This window comes from Mixophyes fleayi, chromosome 3 (genome assembly GCF_038048845.1).
Source record: "Mixophyes fleayi isolate aMixFle1 chromosome 3, aMixFle1.hap1, whole genome shotgun sequence".
Taxonomy (NCBI): domain Eukaryota; kingdom Metazoa; phylum Chordata; class Amphibia; order Anura; family Limnodynastidae; genus Mixophyes; species Mixophyes fleayi.
Genome location: NC_134404.1, coordinates 332,405,545 through 332,412,945, shown reverse-complemented (window position 1 = coordinate 332,412,945; position 7,401 = coordinate 332,405,545).

Here is a 7,401-nt window from a genome sequence, read left to right as displayed (position 1 = left end):
AAAAACCCCAGTAACAATGACAAATGAACTAAAATGAAGAAAAAGGGATAACAACAAGGTGTGATGAAAACATTTGAGACTTCATATAAATTGTTGTACCGTTGGTATTACGTTCCCTTTAGCTTGCATAGAATTTTCCATGACATAGTTGCATGTGCTAGAGGGAATATTCTTTACCAGGATCTTTCAACCATATATATGGTGGTCTTACCTGAACTTCCAAGAGTTTTGGAGAGCTATAAAGAGCTTAATACACACCAGGGGCTAGATTTACTAAGCTGCGGGTTTGAAAAAGTGGGGATGTTGCCTATAGCAACCAATCAGATTCTAGCTGTCATTTTGTAGAAAGTACTGAATAAATGAAAGCTACAATCTGATTGGTTGCTATAGGCAACATCCCCACTTTTTCAAACCCGCAGCTTAGTAAATCTAGCCCCAGGTGACCTTCTACTCTCTCCTATTACTTCCTATCTTTGGCTCCCCCCTTGGATTCACCAACCATCAAACTAAGTTTACTCATCACATGGTATTTGTATATTTCCATTCTTTTTGTTGTACTACTATATATATATGTCTATGCCTGTTCCCTGTGGGCGTTTACCCCTTTCTTACCCTCCCCTTCTCCTTCCCTTCCCACTTCGTTAGTCTTCTCATTTTATCATTAACCTCTGGTTGACTTCCCCTTTAAGGTATAGCCTTGATCCTTACACAGTCCGCTATGTACTCTTCAATGTATGCTCATTTTATTAGATTGGGTCTGTTTTTATCTTGTGTCTTGTCAACCTTGTAATATATAAAGACAGCGAAAAAAAACAACAAATTAGGCGCTAGCGGGTAAATCTTTTAAAGGTGCCCAACCAACAGCTGATACATCACAAAGCAGACACTGAATCAGCTTAGATAATCAGAGGGTTACAAACACATAAAAAAAATCACATATCGTGACACATATTCAACACGCTAGTATAAGCAAGTAATACAATCCATAAAACAAGATCAATAAATAAAAATAAAAACATAAAACCTCCCATTAAATAATGAGCCGGCTCATATAATTTATCATGTGAACCCGGGTAAGCTTTATTTTTGCTTCAAACACTCATATGGCCAAACTTCCTGTATATCCAAAACCAAATTGTGTTATGTAATTAAACTTCATTATCTTCAAGTGAATCTATGTAAAACTTTATATATTTATATACGGGGTTCACAGCTCCAGTGTGTTTAGCCTTTTAACCGCCATTCATTGCTGGATCAAATACAAAATATATGCTCTTTAAGGAACAGTCTTTGTTTAGGAATAAATGGTTCAAATCCGATAAATCACTGTTAGGAAACCCTTCCCTTCCCGCTTTGTTAGTGTCACACGCCGGTCCCATAGACAAGTACCGGCATTGTTACCTTCTTCCTGGAAGTGGTGATCTAGGTTATTAAACCTCTTTTTTAAGGCAACATCTGTATTTGGTTCTGCGCATGTGCCGCCTGACACCCTCACTTCTTACCTCTTACCTGTTCCTATTGGTGCTAGGATTTTGGAGCGCTATTTATACCTCCCATTGTCCCTCTGTCCAATGTCTGTTCTTCGAGTTACATAGTATCTCTATGGACTTGGCTTCCGTTGGTTTGTCTCCGTTGCTGTGCCTTGCTTATTGTCCTGGATCGGCTGTACTCCCTTGTCCGGACACTACTTCTGAACTACCCATTGCACCTGGTCTCCTAGCTGCTGCTCTGGGATCCTCATCTACGGACCAGCTAACTCAAGGCCTCTGCTGCTTCATCGCTGGGAGACGCCGCTGTATCAAGTAACTCACATGTTGTTCCAATCATCCTGCATTTGAGCAGCTAAGTCTCGTTTCTCCGGCACATTGAACTGCTGTTAACAAACTACCTGGGGTACTTGTACTCCTGGCCGCTAATCCGAAATCACCATCTACGGATCAGCTAGGCTAACACCATTGCAGCTTCTGTGCTGGGATTGCTGTTGTAACCAGTAACTCACCTGCTGCCAGAATCATCATTCACGGATCAGCTAGATCAACTAGGACTGCGGCTGTACCAGTAACTCACCTGTTGTTTGACTCACCACTCACGGATCAGCTAAGTTCTATTCATATATTTAACTGTCTCTGTAACCAGCAACTCACCTGTTGCTAGAATCATCTCTAATGGATCAGTTAAAGTTCTACTCCATGTCTGCCTCTAGTTGAACTACTGCTGTACCAGTGATTCGCCTGCTAGCCTCTGAGTTATTATTTATGGATCAGCTACGTTCTACTTCATCACTGTTTTCATCTGAACTGTAAACTGTGTCAGTGATTCCTCAGCTGTTACTTTGAGTTACCATTTCTGGATCAGCTAGTCCTTATCCTTGTTACCGCTATTGTTGAACTGTTGCTGTATCAATGATTCTCTTGCTGTTATCCTGAGTTACCAATTACAAACCAGCTAGTTCTAATCTATTCTCATTGACTATCTGAACTGTTGCTGTATCAATGATACTTCTGCTGTTACCCTGTGTCACCAATTACAGACCAGCTAACTCTAATTAATCTTCATTGGGACTGTTACTAAATCAGTGATACTCCTGCTGTTGCCCCGAGTTACTAACTCGCTGTTTCTGGCTTCACCATTAGTCTGTCAACGCTCATACGGGAGGAGCAGCGAAGTCCATACCCCCTTGCAGGGGTCACTGGTGAAAACCCCCTACCTATTAGACTCCGCGCTCCTAAGTGTGTACCACTCACTGACAGAGACAAGGGATCCACTAAATATCTTCCCGGAGCATGACACATAGATTGTAAGCTTGCGAGCAGGGTCTTCTCCTCTCTTTGTCTGTTTTACCCAGTTTGTTTGTTAGTTTACTGTGTTTGTCTCCAATTGTAAAGCGCTACGGAAATAAATGACGATGACCATTAACCCCTGGTTGACTGCCCCTTTAAGGTATAGACTTGATCATTATACAGTCAGTTATGTACTCTTCAATGTATGCTCATTTTATTGCATTATGTCTGGTGTCTTGTCAACCTTGTAATATATAAAATAAAAGAAGAGATTCTGCAGGTGAGCGAAGCATATCAAGATATGTACTTTCAAAAGAGATGAATTATTAATGACTTTTCAAAGTTTAGTTAATGTAAATTTTTAGTGACGTAAGGAAGAGTTATACAGAGTTACAATTCACTCAGAAGTGCTATTTTCCTACTTAATAATACAGTAAGCACAGTACGTAGTGGAATTTCATTGCATGTGTACAGCATCCAGTTTATAAATGATGGCATGCATTCAGTGTTGGCTTTCTTGTTGCCTCATTAAAAAATAAAAATCCCATGTTTTTCATGTTGAAATTATTGTTTTGTTAGAACCGCTTTGGTTAATCCCTTTGAAAACTCTTAGGCTGGGCCCTTGTGGATTTAATGACTTCCTGCTGGAACACGAAACACGAATTCTGGAAACCAGATCTGCCAAATAACGACCATCTTTTCTTTTCACAACGTAGTTAAAATATGACAGTGAGAGCGATGTTTCAATATCCAGTTCCAAACATTTATAAATGGTAGTAAATTGTATGTCAACAAAAGAAAAGGTTTAAATAAAAATACTACTAATAAAAAAATATATATTTATAACAGTACCAAATCCTCGAGTAGTACAATGTAAAATATAATTGTTCTCTGCTGTCAAATCACTGCAAGGCCCAGTCAGTGGAGCATACAATATCCAAATATATTTGTAAGTCTAGGCATTGCATAGTGGGTTTTGCCCCATTGTAGAGGAGACTGCTAACACCACCCCAGGGGAAGGGTCAGAGGATATAAACATTCCACCCCAGGGAGAGTATAAAAATGTCCTGGTGCAATCTCAGTGGATAGATACATATGTGTGGAGAGATGTATGAGCATTCTTGAGAGTAGCGATAGTAAAGAGCTTTGAGTATACTGATTGAATAATGATCTTCACTAATCGAGATAGGGAAGGGATGGACTGTGAACATTGTACAAATCAAGTCCAAGTTTAAGCCCATGAACATAAACTTGACCTTGTGACAGTCGATATACATAGAGCGCTGTAGTCGAGTTATACATTAGCCATGTGGTGCTGTGGAGACATTGAGCACATTTACTAGAATTCTAAAACCAATCGCCCAACAAACCCAAAACTGCTAATTCAACCTACTCGGTAAGAGTTGTGATGGTAGGGAACCCAATCACATGGCAAGAGCCTGGGTGCCTGTGTAAAGTGACCATGGCCAAAGAGACAGTGGTGAGCACAGGGCATTAGAGAGATGTAGGAAGGAACAAGCTTATGTTGTGGAACTATAAGTGCAGTTACAGAGAATAGACAATAGAGACAGTGATTATCCCCAGCTCTTGTGTAACATGATAGGCACAATGTTGAATCATGTTGCAACTAGTAAGTATGTGCTGGAGGTCAATGGACTTTGTCAGCAGGTGGTCTGGGGCCTTATTATTATAATTGTGTTGATCCACTTGTGATGTCCTACTGAAAAATTGATTTTCAAACTTGCATACGCAAGGGGCCCTTTCCACTTCCTAACCCACAGAGCCCAAGGATTGAAGGAGATTCAGTTGGCCTAGAGGTACCCTGAGCAGAAGGTAGGTGCACCATTACAAAATGTTGTCCAATTTGGACACCTAGGGGTAAATATATCATACCCCGATTTTTGCAACTCGTGGGAGATCGGCGTTTGAGCAGCTTAAATTTAAAGCGGCGCTGCCTTGTAAAGGGAAACCTTTACAAGGCAGCGCCGCTTTAAATTTAAGCTGCGAATTATCAACGATTGGCAGTAGGACCTGAGCACTGTTTAGTGCTGGGATGTATATAGGAAATGAGGAGGGGGCAGCACAGAGTGGGGGTATGGGGACTGTCTTTTAACAGTGGCAATTATGTGTATCTGAATTGTGTTATTACATTACTTGGAGCACGCCTGGAAATTGCCTTCTGTGCTAGAGTGCAACAAGCACGCTCAAATCAGGTCCCATTAGAAGTATTGCAAAATCAAAGTCCTTATGCGGATTGGGTTTGAATGTATAGGCAAGTAATACTACTGAAAATGCAACCTCTCAATTAATTTATCTCATTTCACTAATCTCGCTCCTCCTCCTCCTCATCATTTATTTATGTAGCACCAGCAAATTCCATAGCGCTTTACAATTGGGAACAAACAGCAATAAAACAATACTGGGTAATACATACATACAGGGAGGTAAGAGAACCCTGCTCACAAGCTTACAATCTATGGGACAATGGGAGTTTGATACACAAGGGAAAGTGCTACATCATATTGCACATTGATCGAGATAGAATGCAAAGGTAAAAAGTATTGAGTGGGCTCTATGATCAGTTACACAGCAATGGTGGTCAGAGGGCTGTTGTCTTGTGGAAATAGGCTACCCTAGGGAGATTAAGATGCCGGTTGAGGAATATTATAAGCTTGTCTGAAGAGGTGGGTTTTCAGAGAACGATTGAAGGTTTGAGGACTAGAGGAAAGTCTTACTGTGCGAGGGACGGGATTCCACAATGGGTGCTGCACGAAAAAAAGGCCTGTAACCGAGAATGGGAAGATGTGATGAGATTGGAAGAGAGTCGCAAATTTTGTGCAGAACGGAGATGTCGAGTTGGGAGATATTTTGAGACAAGTGAGGAGATGTATGTTTGTGTAATTTTGTTGAGGGCCTTGTATGTTAGTAGAAGAATTTTATAATGGATTGCAACAGTCGATGCGGGAGATGATGAGTGCATGAATAAGTTATTGCAGTGTCTTGTGTGAGATATATGTACATATTCTGGAAATGTTTTTAGATGTATGCAGCATGATGTAAATTTAGAGTTGGTGTGGGGAACAAAAGATAGTTGCGAGTGAAGGATTACACCTAGGCAACGAGCTTGCGGGGTGGGATATATGGTCATTATGTCAACAGAAATAGAAATGTCAGGCAGGAGGCTTCTGTTTATGGGTGGGAATATTATTAATTCTGTTTTTGAAGGATTGAGTTTTGAGTTGGCGAGAGGACATCCAAGATGAATTGACAGAAAGACAGTTAGTAACGCGAGATAGCACAGATGTCGAGAGATCAGGAGAGGATAGAGAGATTTGTGTATCATCCACATAGAGATGATACTGAAATCCAAAGGAGCTTATTAGTTTTTCAAGAGAAGCGGTATAGATTGAGAAGGACAGAGGACCTAGGACTGAGCCTTGTGGTACTCCGACTGATAAAGGAAGCGGAGCAGAGGTGGATCCAGAGAAATTAAGACTGAAAGAGCGATTAGATAGGTAGGATGAGAACCAGGATAGGACAGTGTCTTGAAGACCTAGGGATTGTAGCGTTTGTATGAGAAGAGTGTGGTCAACAGTGTCAAATGCAGCAAAGAGATCCAGGAGAATTAGTGGAGAGTAATGGATCCTCAAAATGAAATCTCATTTCGGCGCTACTCCCAAAAAATAGGCTCAAGAATCTGTCTACTCCGCACTTCGCTAAGAAAACCTTCAACACCTACTCAACTTGAGGTTCCCAGCAGGGCCGAAACTGCATTTACACTGAGGAGCCACCTTTTTTACTCTTCGTATGTTAGCTCTATTGGCTGTTACTCAGTACTAAAGAAGATGCGTTTGGCTGTTACTCAGTACTAAAGAAGATGCGTGGGAGACAGGCCCATAATACGTGTAAAGAGCATTAGTCAACACAAATAAATGTGGGAAAAATCCTTTAAATAAATAGTATTAAAAAAATCTAAAAAAGCGTCAGAGTCAAGCTTTGGACCTCTCAAAGTTACCTGAATTTCAGTCGCTAGGCTTGCAGCAGATTACAAGTGATGACGGCTGTGTATACATGCTAGAACATGTGTTTGCAATCAGAAGCAACTGTAACAATGTATTTTATGTACAATAGACATTAATAACATCCTAATAAATGTATTTTATTGGGGGTGGTGAAAACTTTTTTTATTTTTTAATGTTTTGTCATTAATGACTATATTATTATACACTGACTTTATTTTAGCAGTCTATTATTTTTTATGTGCATTCTTTTGTGACTTGATATTCTACTTATGTGTTGGACGTATCCTACAGTGTATTGTCTGTCAGAGCACAGCGAACGTAGACCAGTGTTCATCACCACACGTATCTTCCGATCCGCTCCTTGTTGAATACGGATGTGCATATACCCGATTCGTTTTGCGTTTGTTAATGAATCAGGCCCCAAGTGAATGGGGAAAGGAAGAATTACAAATAATTAAAATAGGTATCCTCAGATTACTCTTAAGATGCACAAGAACAAATCATTTTGGCTTTTCCATTTGATTACTTACCAAAGCTGCCCCAAATCGCTTTTGTGCATGCAGTGAGTACAACACAACCAGCAGCTACGATCTTCTGGC